This window comes from Falco naumanni, chromosome 7 (assembly GCF_017639655.2).
Source record: "Falco naumanni isolate bFalNau1 chromosome 7, bFalNau1.pat, whole genome shotgun sequence".
NCBI classification, from domain to species: Eukaryota; Metazoa; Chordata; class Aves; order Falconiformes; family Falconidae; genus Falco; species Falco naumanni.
In genome coordinates this window covers 6,888,693-6,902,821 of record NC_054060.1, presented here as the reverse complement: position 1 = coordinate 6,902,821, position 14,129 = coordinate 6,888,693, and the positions used below count along the sequence as shown (strand labels likewise).

General features: G+C 46.7%; 1 long non-coding RNA gene across 4 annotated transcripts; it reads left to right on the top strand.

Moving 5' to 3' along the window:
• Positions 1 to 2,990: 2,990 nt before the first annotated feature.
• On the top strand, positions 2,991 to 13,498 carry LOC121091932. Of its 4 annotated transcripts, XR_005829090.1 has the most exons (5): positions 2,991 to 3,187; positions 5,857 to 5,926; positions 6,094 to 6,159; positions 7,892 to 7,948; positions 9,658 to 13,498. It is a non-coding gene; the product is annotated as an uncharacterized LOC121091932 (long non-coding RNA). The 4 variants fall into 4 exon arrangements; XR_005829092.1 differs by lacking the exons at positions 7,892 to 7,948; positions 9,658 to 13,498 and adding an exon at positions 7,073 to 7,785; XR_005829091.1 differs by lacking the exons at positions 7,892 to 7,948; positions 9,658 to 13,498 and adding an exon at positions 6,899 to 7,785.
• The last annotated feature ends 631 nt before the right edge of the window (positions 13,499 to 14,129 follow it).

Below are 14,129 nucleotides of genomic sequence, written 5' to 3'. Positions count from 1 at the left end.
TAAACAGTTTGGGTTGGGTTTGGCTTGTCGTCTTCCTGTGTCAGGCAGGTTGCGCTGAGCCGTGCTGGGGGCTTAGCCAGCTTTGCAAAGGGAAGGAGCCCGGCACGAGCGCACCGGCTGTGTCAGTCCGTGTTCTTTATCTCCAGTGATGGTCTTCAAAACATGGGCTAGGGAGAGGTGAGAGGCGGGTGCTAGCTTCCAACCGAGGGACCAGCTGAGCTGTTGATGCACCCTATTGTGCAATGCCAGGGAGCGGGCGGGGAGGGAGGTGGCGTGGGTGCTCCAGGAAAAGAAGCTTTACTTAGAATTTGCTCCTACATTGGCACAAAGCGACCCGAGATGCACAGCCACGCAAAATCCCTGCCTTGACAAGTGCTACTGCCGATAGGAAAACTTTAAGTATTTATGTTTGCCTAGAAGAAGGCACCCTGCTGAGCAGCAGATACGCTAAATAGTCAGCTCATTATTTCCAGGTGAGCTTAAGGGGGAAGCCACGAAGATCCCTGCAATAATAAATCCACCCTACGCAAACAGAAGATGAACAGGATGCTGGGAGCCGTGCAGTTTTCCCCAGCTGCTCTGCAAACATCAAACACCCCTGTGAGGTGTGGGAGCTGGACTCTGCCACAGCCGGGCTTACTGTACACGCCGCAGAGCCCGGCACGGCCCAAGCAAGGCAGTGGGCAGATAATCATCAAGGTGTTGCTGTATGAACGGTTGATAAAAGGCATCGTGCTATTTCTCTCCCACCTGACCTGCTTCCTCCTCCCCAGCCCCTTTTGATGTTTGCTTTCATGGTGATTTCTTACAATGTGAAATTCATCCTGGTTTTAATGGTTTGGGGATGATGTGTTTTTTTCAGATGAACAGAACAAGGATGTAGAGCTCTGAAAGATGCCTCTGCTCTTTATCAGCGATTTCTTTCAAGTACTAAATGCTTTTTCTTTCCCTTTTTGTTCTGTAAAGGTGGATTCTTTCCCTGAGCTGTTTACTAATTAAAATTTAGTTGGTAAAGAATAAGCATATTGTCCCTGCCACGGTTTGATCTATTGTTATTAGGGCTCTGTGTTGTTACAGATGAGATCAAAGAATTTAATTTATGATGGGTGGATAGGTCAAGTTCAGTCGTCTGAAGCGAGTGCTGGGTAGAAAGCACAGTCAGACAATAACATCTTAAGCAGTAGCCCGGATAATAAGCTTTTTCTTATAATGCAGCCCCACTTTCTCCATATTTATTTTTTTTTACTCAAAATCAAGCTGTCCTTTGGATATAAATATTTGAGGACAGTCGGATGCAGTCTGTTAAACCCTCTCTGCCTTTATTTGGTACAATATCCACGGGAGATAATACAACACCAGAGGACTCAGAGGCTTAAGATAGAGGAAAAATCACGGGACCATGGTGGCGTGTTTCAGCCAGCCCAGTTCACAGGTTTGTGTCATGTCTGCATGTAGGCTGCAACTTCCTATGATATTTTTAACATTATTTTAAAATACTCCTTGAGCTTGCAGCAAGAATCTCTAATTAAGATCTAAAGCTGATGCTGCAAAGTCTTAGTCACACCCTAATAACAAAAGGGGAAGGGGGCGGGGGGGAACCAATTTATTGGGTCTGCTTATAGTCTCTGGCTGCAATATTTTTCTTGAACTCTGCTCAAAGAGGAATGGGTTGGATTATTTCCATTTCATCTTTATTTATTACACATCAGCATGCAGCACTGTTATGAAACCAAGCAAGACACCCACCTCTCCCCTATGCCTATGGAAACCATGAGGACTGGCTTGACATGCAAGATGAGTAACCTGGGAGCAGTTTCTGGACTCTATTATTAGTATGTGTCTATGAATGCGTGGTTAATATAGCTGGATACGTGGTTTGTGCTTCCCTTGTATTCTGCCCAGCTGGAGCCTGGAAGTTGTCTTGGGTGGGAACCACATCTCCTGGCGCCTGTTTGGAGGGCGCTGGGCGCACCAAGGGCTGGTGGAAGAGGCAGGGTAGCTCAGGGCTGGCGCTCTGCTCGTAATCAGGCAAAAGGAACTTTTCTGTCAGCTCCGTCACTGAGCTTTGCCTCTCCGTGTGTTTTTCTGTCCTAGCAAGGGCTGTGGTTGCTTTGGGCCAGGTAAACTCATCATAGGACAGCTAAGCTGTAGCCTGGGTGAAAGGGGCAAAATATCACTGTATTAAAAAAATAAACAAAAAAATCCCTTTCCATGGACTGCTTCACGGAGAAGGTAACCGCGTTAGCTCCGTGGATGGGTCTCTGTGGGCGAGTAGTCCCCAAGCCCCTATGTGACAGCTCAGTTTGCTTGCCCAGAGGGTCCATGTCTTCCTGGCTCGTGAAGCTTTGGTTTTGATCAACACTCTCATCTAAAGACCCGGGAGCCCTCTCCCGCTCTGGGCTTCTGCTCCGTGTCCCTCTCTGTCTTGGCTGGCTATTTTTTGTCCAGTTGGGTGGTAGTTTCAGCTTGTCGTGCTGATGGCTCCACCTCCTCTCTGTCTGCTCCTGCTCCCAAGCTGCAGCCTCCACTCCGCAGCTGCGCATGGCACTATGGCCATGACCGGGGAACTGATTTGGGATTTAAAAACTAAAACCATGGAAGTTACTCATAAATTGGGATGTTTTTGTGGAGTTATTTTGAAGCCAGAGCAGTTCCTCAGGCTGGTTCCGAGTGTGGCCATGCACAGGGCTGTGCTGGGGGGGCAGAGGGATGCTGTGCACTGGGAGAGGAGGGGATGCTTGGGGAGGGGATGCCCCGTGCCCGCATCTCAGGGGGGTTCCCACCCATGACGTGACCTCAGGAGACTGGCTGCAAACCACGTGTGGTACAGAAACAGCTTTCTCCGATGGCTGTGTCGGAGGACTCACAGGATTGGCAGCAGTATTTCAGCTGTGTCAACACAATCACAGTATTTTCAGTTCCTGATAACATCCTCAGTTCCTGATTCACCCTTTCTAGGGACTTTTTTTTTTAAACATTGAGAGATTAAACTCTGTAAGGTGTAACTGCAGCTGGTACAACCCCGTGCTGCTGCTTTCGTTTAGGAAAGGCTTGGTCAGGGCTGTTCTCCAGTTGCTTTCTATTTTCTCGTTCATCCGTACCTGCAGACTGATAATCCACAGCCGTAACAGCGCAACATGGGAACAGATGATGCTCTTAGGGCACTTTTTTAACCCAACGCGAAGCTGTGAGTATGCGATACCTCGGCATGTCCTTGTAAATCTTGCAACCCGGGAGTTAGATCCAAGAAGCTCATACACTCCGGGTAAGCCTCAGGGATGCTCACACACGTTGTGTTGCTCATCCAAGCCCAAGCCCCAAAACTTTTAAAATTTTCTCATTACAGCTCTGTCTGCCAGTCAGCTTGGAAGCTTTAAAAGGGGAACTGGTGGGTGGTACAGTGTCTGTCTTAGTGTCTTCATTGCATTTACTGTCTCTTCATTTTCTGGAATAAAAGCTTAAGATTTTATTTCTCATGACTTTACAATGTATCATCTTGGAAATCAATCTTCCCCTTTAGTTTACTTAATAATACTGTCAAAAGTCATCAGCTAGAAAGCATTCGGTGGCGATTACAAGAAATCTTTTCAAACCCCACTCCCCTCTATGATGAGAGAGACAGACACAAAGAAAATCTTTTACAACTTATTTTTTCTGTCTTAGTAAAATAAAAGCAGCCCCCTGAGAGGCATTAGTAACTGTTGAGAACCAATATTTAGAAGTAGTAATTTATCTTTGTGTTTATAGAAACCACAATTAAATATTTTTAAAATCTCCAGAAAATTATAATTAGGGTTCTGTAGCCAAATTTTTGGGGAGGGAGGAAAAAAAATATGTAAAAAGGCTTTTAACGTCTAGGGATTTGTGTTGTTTGTTTCTGTTGACTAATATATACAGTAAACTGCCTGAGTCCTGAAGTGACTCATGGGCTGTGCAGATGGTGAGCTTTCCTCCGGGCTCGCTGAGTTAATTGAGTAGGAAGAGATGCTGCGTAACCGCCTCCTCCGGTCCCATGTCCTTGTCCCCTGCTGCAAAACAAGAGGGTGTGTGAAAACCCCTCCTGGAGACCCAGCTGCAGGAATATTGGGTTTTCCAGGCAATTACATTGTTGGGAAGCTTGTGCTCTGACCCGATGTGAATGAAACGAGATTAGCTGGGGTCTTCTGGAGGCTGCCAAGGTGAAAGCCAAGTGGAGGATGCAGGCGCGTGGGAGCAGAGCAGCTCCTGGAGAGCAGCGTGGCTTCCTTAGCGTCGAGTTTCTGAGGGCTGGTTCCTACCTGGGAGGGGTCTTGATGCGAGCAGCGCTCTGTCTTCCTTTCTCACTGCCGTAGCTAAGCGTTTGCCGCTTTCATGAAGATTTTGAGGGGAAAAAAGTAAAAATAAAAAAAAAAAGAAACCCAGACACGCCACACACACACACACACACACACCAAAAAAACCAAACCTAACCAAGAAAACTACCCATGCACAAAAAAACCCCAAACCCAACCTACAACCAAAACCCCCTTACCCTGGGTGACCCCCTTTGTTGCCTGCCCCTGCTGCTCTCGCTGTGTGCGTGGACCATGTCCAGGGAAGGGCAATGGAGCTGGGAAGGGGCTGGAGCACGAGGCTGATGGGAAGCAGCTGGGGGCACCTGGGGGGTTTAGGAGGCTCCAGGGAGACCTTCTCGCTCCCTACAACTACCCAAAAGGAGGGTGTAGGCAGGTGGGGGTCGATCTCTTCTCCCAGGTAACAGGCGACAGGAGAGGATACTGCCACAAGGGGAGGTTTAGACTGGATATTAGGAAAAACTTTTTCACCAGAAGGGTGGTCGAGCACTGGAACAGGCTGCCCAGGGACGTGGTGGAGTCGTCATCCCTGGGGGCATTTAAGAGACATGTAGAAGTGGCATTTGGGGACATGGTTTAGTGGTGGGCTTGGCAGTGCTGGGTTAAACAGTTGGACTTGATGATCTTAAAGGTCGTTTCCAACCTAAATGACTCTGTGATTCTTGTGCGCAAGAGAAGGGGAGCTGTGCTTTGTCTCAGTAATGAACTCTGACTGTCCAGGAAAGCATTTATTTTTGCAAAATTAAAAAAAGGGTGGGGGAGAGGGGGAGTCAATGGGTCTGTTTATAGCTATATAAAAAAGGCAGAAAAGTTAATGCTAGCATATGTTGCTTCATGTTCCCAGAGCAAAAACATTTGCAGGATAGTAGTCCAGAGCGCAGGTGGTAAGCGATCAGTACCTTTATTTATTTATTTTTAAGGGATGGCAGGACAGCTCACTCAAGGGAGGAGGTGAATGTATACAGCCCCTATCGACACATTATATTAATGCGTGGATACTGTAGGCATTGCATTACATAGACTTTATGGGTCTGTACCCAAGTACGAGGAGCTCTAAAGCTAAATCATCCATTTAGCAAGTCTAAGTTCTCCTCTGCTTGTCCTTCTACCTGCTACGGGCATCAACAGGCTGGGCTGGGGAGTGTGCCCAGCCAGCCCCCCGTGCAGAGGTCCTCCCAGGAGCCTGGGACAGGGTTTCTCCATCTGCCCTCCCCCTACCACAAGGTTTTGTTCAGCAAAAGGTGTGTCCCCCCAGCGTGGTGGCTTGGTGCTAAAGGAATGTGAGAACAGGGGGTGCAGTGGGGCAGTCGGTGGAGGACTGTGCGGGGGCCCCTCTCTGAGTCACGGTCACGGCCGTGTCTGCGTGGCCGTGGAGGGTGGGTGCTGTGATGGGCAGTAGCCCTTGGGACTGCTGGGTTTGGTTCAGGAGATCCTGGCTAAATGGCACAAATACACCACTTCTGTGTCACAGCTCCTGGTCTATAAAATGCTGAAAACGCTTTCTTTTTTCCCCTTGTTGATGCAGGTTTTCGGGGCGAGGGACTGACACCCGGCATGAGCTTTTAAACCATGTAGCCCAAAAGGTACAGGCTCTAGTAGGTCACTAACCACGTGCTACCATGATGATGGCACCCAGACATGACACCTCTCTTTACAGATCTGCACAGACTGTATATTTTTCTTCAGGGATACACATTCCTAGAGATAAATCTCTTTCCTTAATCTCAAATATTTGGTTGGCTATTACTTGTGTATCTTGCAGATTTCACTGGAAGTGTCCTTTGGTGGTTTTGTGACAGAAGATGCACTTTTTCTCTTTTCTGTTGCTGTAAGTGATCAAATAGAGACAAAACCCTATTTCCTGCCTTGCTGTGTCTTCTGAGGGGGAGGTGGGGGGCTGCTGGTGAGAGATCATCCCCCTTCAGAGGATGGTGACCTGGACTGTGAGGCCACCATCCAAACACAGGTAACTGGCCAGATAACTGGCAAGGCTCCAGGACCTCATATATCCTCCCTGCCTTCAGGATCCAGGTGTTGCAAGTTACGGAGCTGATTCTCCTGACATCAAGTAGGGTTTCCTCAATTTGTAAGACCAACAGAAGGGTTGACCACAAAGATCCAGGGCTTAGAGGTGTTGTGATGATTTGATTTGCAGGGCATGTAGCACTGATGTTATCTTCCATGGTGAGGGAAGGTCCGAAGTGCTTGTTGTATCAGGCCCATAGTTTGCTTTCCCATTCAGACCAGGGCCAGGTACTCCAGTATAAGTTGGGAACTTTGGAACTGGGACTCATAGGCTCTCTGCTTCCCATCCCCCCCATAAGACTGTCCAGGAGATGGTCTGGTGCGACAGCAGGCAGGACTCAGATTGGTGTAACAGGCTGGGCTCTGCTGGGACCCTGCCTGTTTTCCCTGGGACTGTTGTCCATATTGACATTTTCATGGAGCACTTTGATCACTGACAAATTGTTTTCTGCCAGAAATGTTCCACCAGAGAGTTTGCAAACCGACCTTAAGAGTAGGTTAACTAATAATTAATGATGCTTTTTCTACATGCATTCCCACAGGACCCATTGCTGGTGGCTTGATTGAAAACATGAATGAGTTAAGCTTTACTCCATCTCTGCAAGTCAGAGAAATATGTCATTATTTTTTTTCGATAACGCAAGCAGTCGTTCAGCGTGCTAGACTGGATGCAGCACAGCGCGAGTCAGGAGTTTTGCCGATTTTCCCGTTAACAGAGCTGAACCTTATCCCGGTGTAAATAGCAGGACCCTCCTGTGCCAGGTACGAGGTCAGCCCCCATCCACCCCACGTCATGTCGCACCCGTGAAGAGGCCACCTGAAGACCAGCTGAGCCAGTCTGTCTTGGACTGGGTGTAGTAAAGAGGGTTGGGGAAAACCACGCCAAAATTTGAAGGCTTTCCTGATGTCTTTATTAGCAAGATCTGTTTTAAAATCGAGTGAGCTCTGGCTGGGGTCTCTATCTGTTCCAGCTGTAGCGTTATGGCACGAGGACAGAGGCACTCTCCTGAGTGTGAAATACTGCGAGGGGTGAGTTCATTTTGAACACGAGGGTGGCCTGGCAGCGGGCAATACCATGGAGAGAAGCAGTTAGACCAGGAAGGAGTCTGAGCATTTCAAGTTCTCTGGTTTTGAGAGCATTTCCTAGGTTTTTTAATTCATCGGTTTGCTTGTTTTTGTAACGGGAACGATGGTGGTTACCTCACCGCTCCGGGCTTGCGCTGGCGGAGGGCGCTGGGGGAAGATCAGTCATTGCTGTTGTTGAGGCTTCACCGATAACCTCTGCCTGGGGCTGGATGAAGCTGCAAACGCTGAACGCTGCCTGGTCTTCTGCGATGGGAAAGCGCTTTTTTTTCCCTCTCTGGTTTATGTATTTTCTTAATGCGTGTTGATGCTGTGTGTTATTAAAATCGATTACCTCCTTCACTTATTTCCTTTCTTCTGGACTCAATTACTTTCCATCTCTCTTTTTTCTTTTTTGCAAAGTGGGTTGAAGCTGATACGGAAGAAATAATATCCAATCTCTATTTCTTAAGGTACAGGACCAGTCTGTCAGGCTGTTGGCACAAAACAACAATTGTTTTATTGTTGGGGTAAGTAAATAAGAACAAGAAGTCTTAAGTATTGGCATATGTTGATACTTGGCCAAAAAGGTCTCTAAACAATACATTTTCTATTCATTCCAGAAACCTCATACTCCGTTATTTTTCATTTAATGCTGTTGGCAAATACCCATGTCACCATCTAATTTTGACTGTAGTTCAACTTTTTTAGTGCAAAGCTAATCCTCATTATAGTTGTAAACATGTGTTTCATTTGGCCTCGTGCTCATGTGCTAAAGTGACAAAAGCAATCTAGGGTTTCTATCAGAAATGGAGATGTATAGGTAAGCATTTTGTTCGGTCTACTTCATCTTTTATACAGTGAAAATCAGCCCAGTTGCTTAATAGGGAAGAATGTTTTTATAAGCCTCTCTGTGCTCTCGTGCTTGGCCTGTTTCCTGCTCTGCATCTTTTTTTGGAAAGATGGGACACACCAAGGAGGAAAAGAACAAGTGAAACTGCGAACGATCATGAGAGCCATTAGGGTCTTGTGTGGCGGCTCTGTGTGTGTCTTCTACATCTTCATGTGCTCTTCAGGCACCAACTATTTTTTTTTACTTTTTATTTCAATATGCCTCAGTTTTCATGGAGATGTAAAAGTTCAGTCCTTAATGAGGCTTTACTCAAAGTGAATCTTCTTTAAAATGAGACTTCATGTAAGGGATCACAAAGCAGCATCCCTGAAGTTACAATTCACTTTCAGGCAATTTTATTTTGCACGTTTTATAGTTTTTAAAGGCAAAATTCAGCCTGACTTCCCTGCCTCTAGTGGAGCAAGTGACAAACTGTTTATCAAAATAATCAGATTCCCAGAAGCCTGGCGGTGACTACACCTGAGGTTTAAGTGTTGTCGGCAGTCACCAAACTCCTTAAACGCAGCACCGCAAAAAAAAACCCAAAGCCCTGAGCCTTCCGAGGACAAGACACCGCTTCTCTGAGTCAAGTGGGACCAGACCTGGTGACTATGGTTTCTTTCATAAGGACGGGATAGAATACAATAGCACAGAATAAGATCTTTCCAGTTGGAAGGGACCCCCAACAATCATCTAATCCAACTGCATCAACGTCCAACAACAAAAATTATCCCATTGCAGTGAAGCTCCTGACTGAAGTATAGATTCCTGTTGGCTCTTTTGCTAATTACTGCTAAGTTACGATGTCACCTAGGAATAGGTCAGAGGGAGAAGGCTGGAGGCACATGGTGAAGGAGGAGCTTTGTTCCTGGCTGTGGTCTGCAGTGTGATGGGGGTCAGCACTGGTGGTTGCAAACTATTGGCATCCTGCAGTGGGGATGGTGAAATAGGAAGTCTCCTGAGAAATTCCCCAGCAGACACAGTCCATCTGCTTGGACTGGGGTGGGTACCACAACTTCAGCAGCTGGCAACTTGGTCAAGTTTGCCTGCGCCAAAAGAAAAACAGTTTGCCGCAAAACATTCCTCTATGTTCAAATACACGCTTTGGCCACAAACATTTCTCTGTGTTTGCATATACCACTGAGTCGCAAATTGTCTTCTTGTATTTAAATAGGTCCCAAATTCAATCCATACATTTCCAGTCATTATCACCCCATTATCCTTTCTCTTTCTTGCTATTTTTCTCACCAAGCAGTGGTAAACCCCAGGCCCTTTCTCAAACATGTGGTTGATATAAGAGGAAAGTTCTTTTCAAATATTAGAATGGTTTTAAATACTGTTTTATAGCAATCGTGGTCATCTGCAAGAAATCAGTTTTCAAAGAAGTGTTTGATGGACTGACAACCACTTGAGCCTGGGATGAAATTCAATGGTCCAGTACAAACTGGGTTAGGACTCACTGTTCCGGAGAGCACCGGAGTTTAGATGAGACTGATGGAGCTGAATTTTGAAACTACCCATTTGCCTTTTGAAATTTGTTGAGATCCAGGCTGGCAACAGCAAAATAACGTTTTACACCATGAAGTGGTCACCCTGATTTGACAACGATGGAAAACTGCGGCTATCCAATAGCTGTTCGAGCGCCTGAAGCATCCGTCCTACGGCACTTGTCACCACATTTAGCACAACCGTGTTGGTAACCAGGGCAAAGAACTGGACGAGTCTTGTGGTGACCGAGGCTGGAGGAGACCTGGTTTGTGTCAGGTAGGCTTGGAGGTGCAGCATACGGAGATTTCACCCTGATGGTGCCATGGGAGAAGTTCAGGGCTCTGACATCTCTGATGTCTGCAGCAGACACGTGACCGTGAAATCGGATCGTAGAGGAAAAAAATCTCTTTTCTGCCTTTTAGCAGTTCCCTAGAACCCTCATCATTTAGGTGAGGGGTTTTGGGGGACGTCGCTCTTGAGCCTAGGTGCCTGCTCTGTGAGGATCAGAGCTAGCTGAGACCTTAAGAGTACGGAGGAAGGTGGCATGCTGTGCACAGAGGGCAGCGGTAAGGAGAAATGAGAAATGTGTCGGACAAGTCACCCCATCTTTCACTGGCCCAAGGGACAAATGCAGTCATGACCTCCCATCCTCTCGATTAAAGCTCTAAAGTTTTTACTGCTTCCACCCAGTATATCTATTTTTGTTATATAGCTTCCCCTAACAACATTTATCACCCTCCAATCCACGCAGGTTTGTTTCCTACATGCTTCAATTTATGCTTTTTGCCATTAACTGCATGTTGTTTTGTCTGTCGATTTAGAGGACTTTCAATGTGAAGTTTCAGTGTGTTAATATGGAAGAAACTCAAAAAAAACTCTTTCTTGGCTAGAATTCATCGGGTTCTCAGCAGAATGGTTGTGTTTCGAGTTGCTATATTCACTGTGCTGCATGGCTGATGTACCCACGGGATGAGCTACCTGCTGAATTTTACGTCGTTTATATGGGTTTTACTGGACATCCAGGTTCAGAAGCAGCAATGACTTGGGGTTGCTTTGGTTTTTCTAGTTTTCTTTTTTATTTGTTTGGGTGCTGGAAAGGAGCAGTCAAGGCTTTAGTGATCAGAAGCCGACACTGGCGCTGCTTTAAAAATCATTCATGCTTTTCAGGTGCCCAGCTTCCAAACTACTTAGGGCACAAGGGGAAATGTAAACATTGTTCTGTTATTCAACCTACTACACAAGAGCATTGAGCCTGACAAGGCTGCAGGTACCCCCGTGTCCCGTCCTTACCTAGATCAGACGCTGATATCCCTCCCCAGTGACACACAATCTGGCAGGCTGCTTTTCACTGTAACAATTGGCCACTGTAAATGTTGGTTATGCTTCTTCATGCCTGCCCTGCCAGAGCTACTTCCAGGAGCTTTTCGCTGCATTTCTCAGGATTCAAGCTTGTAGCAGATCTTTCTTAAATGCCGTTTGAGGGCATGTTGCATTTAATTGATCTGTATAAGGAGGGAGGTGATTTTAGATATTCTTGTGAACCTCATATCAAAAGGCTATCCAGACTTTTTTTTTTCTCTCTCTCTAAGATAGATATACGTGGTATTAAAAATTGTGAGACTTCTTGGTAGAGCAAAGGTCATGATGGATGAAGCTGTTTGTAGAGCCCAAAGCTGGCTGCAGAGCGTGAGATGGATTTCAGGTTGTGCTGTTAATAGGCTTTACGCTGGACACGGGGCAGGTAACGGGGCTAATGAAGCTGAAAGTGCTTGTCGCAGAAACGAACACAGGGAGGGCCTCAGCAGGAGAGAGGGGTGATGAGCTCAAAGGTCGTTATCGAGAGCAAAACTTGGTGTCTTTGCTGGTGCACTGGTCTTGGAGGGAAAGCAGAGGAGGAGCCATCCCCTCTGGCCCACCACTGGTACACCCTGCTCTTCCTTTGATGAACACGATCCATATTTATACCCAGGCCAGCAGAGATCGCAGGGCCAGGTCTGGCAAATACTAACGGTCTGACTTTGCAACAGCGTAAGAGCTTTCAAAATGCTAATTTAAAGTATAAGACATATATAAGAATTATAAGCAGTAATAAATGTGTTCCAACCCAGGCAGGAGAGAATTACTTCTTCTGATCAGCTGGCAGAGCTGGATTTAGAACAGGACTCTGGGCTTTGGTGTAGTTTGAATTAAGCTGGATTTCTGCATTTTATTATTTTTATAGTCTCTTCCCGTCCGACAGAGATCTCTATTTCTTTGCTAACGTAAAGCGTATGACTCTGTGTTGCGTACACTGTGCATAGCTCAGGCAAGAAGGTGGCAGCAGCCCACTCCTCTGCCAGGGAATCATTGTGCGTGATGGTTCAAGGCTCCCCAGGCTGGTGGATGCTCCCAGGATGGTCCTCCCCAGCATGCCAGCATCCGAGGGGAGACAGCCTCTTCCCAAAAACCTACCCTCTCTTGCTGTGCTGAGAGACCTTCTCTGCTCTCCCTGAAAGCAGTAGGGAAGTGCTCCCATCTAGAGCAGTTTGCTTCTCTTTGCTTACCTTTGGCCTCTGGGTCAGGAAACCTTAATAATTTCCTTTTTATTAATTTAATCCATAGTTCCTAGTAATTACCATAAATTAAGCCTGCTGGGGGGGAAAACACAGCCAATAAAGTACAGAAACTGCTAGCTTTATTTGGGTAACGTCAGTACCTGGAGGATTGTTTCCTGTAGGTCAGTCCCTTGGTTGCTGTGATTAACTTCGGATCAGACCAGACCAAAAGGCAGAGAGTTTCCCATCCACCTTTTAAACGAGGCTCAGCCGTGCCAGGAATTCTGCTAATGCACAGGGTCCTATTAAACGCTTAACCTTGGTGTGAAGTGAACTTATTCCTGCCCCCGTGCAGGTACCGAATGTTTCCTGAGGACTGTTTCTGTCTGGTTGGAGTGGACTCGTCCGGAGGCACCGGTTTGTTCTTCTCGATGGCGTTCACCCCGGTGAGCTGACAGCAGCGGGCACGGTTCTCCTTTTAACCCCCTGGAGCTCAGCATATGGATGCAAATCGTGCGTTATCTCCCGAGAACAACAAAAAATAATAACCTGGATATGCAGCGGGAAAATACATAGTGGTGTTTTGCAAAGACCCTTCTTTGGTCCTCCTTAGCAGCACCTTTGGAAATGGGGCACTTGGAGCGTGATGAAGAAAGTGGGAATTATAACAAGCCCTTGGGATGAGAGGCTGACTCCGGGAGCCCGCGGAGGCCCCACTAGTAAAGGGTTGCTGGTTTCCTTTTCTAACTGGGCTGAAGCCAGGCATTCCTGAGTGGCACCGGTCCTCCCAGCGCTGGAAAGGAAACGTTCCCGTTTGTTAGCTGTGGAAGTGCACGCCTAAGCCAAAGGTTACCAGGCTGAGGTGATATTTTTGCATTCCTACAATGTCTTAGCTTTTTTAAATTAAATTCTTGCAACATGAGGATTTAATCCCTTCTGGTATATATGGCGTGTGTGTGTGTATGTGTATGCATGCATATATATATAATTTTTTTTTCCTACAAGAATTTCATCAGGCAAGTTATTTGTGTTTTTGAAAATTGGCTCAGATACAGGGTCAGTAACTTTCCACCCAGAGCCCATGGAAAGGTTTGGGGTTTGAGGCTGAATAGAGGGTCAAGTTTTAGGGCTGTGCTTGAGTCGAAACTGGATCTGGGGTTGAGAGCCACGAGGGATGAAATCTGTTGAATTGTTCTTGATTTTTATTTTTTTATTATTAAAAATAATGGAAATAAGCAGTTTTCCTGTGCCCAATTCTTTTAAAAGCAGAGTTCTACCACATCGAAAATGGTACTAAGAAAATTAGTGGTTTCCAATATGGAATTGAGTTTGAAACCCAATCCCAGAAGGGTAAGTTTGGAGTCATAGACTGAAAATTAAGCTCCAGCAAAACAAAAAGCATTTTGATTATAGTACTGTGATGGGAGGCGGGGGGAAGAACACAAACTGTACCCTCTTCCTGCTGGTGCGGAGTTAGAAATTGCTTCGGACCAGCTGGATGCCCCCGCCGGGGCTGTGAGGTGGTGGCTGCAGGCGAAGCCTCTGTGCCCTGGGCTCCAGCCGCAGGCATTCCAGCCCGGGGGGCTTACATGAACTCCAAGCTTTGGCTTCAGAGCACAGGCTTTTTCTGTGGTTGCCTTGAGCTTGCACGCTCTCTGTCCTGCTTCTGTCGCCGGGAGATGAAGGTAGCGTTTCTGTCTTGGTAGGGGAGAAAAGAAAAAGAAGTTAATAACTCCAGCTGGGATCGAGTGTATTTTCCCTTCTGCTGAGCTGCCTTGGCAGGCTTCAGATGATCAG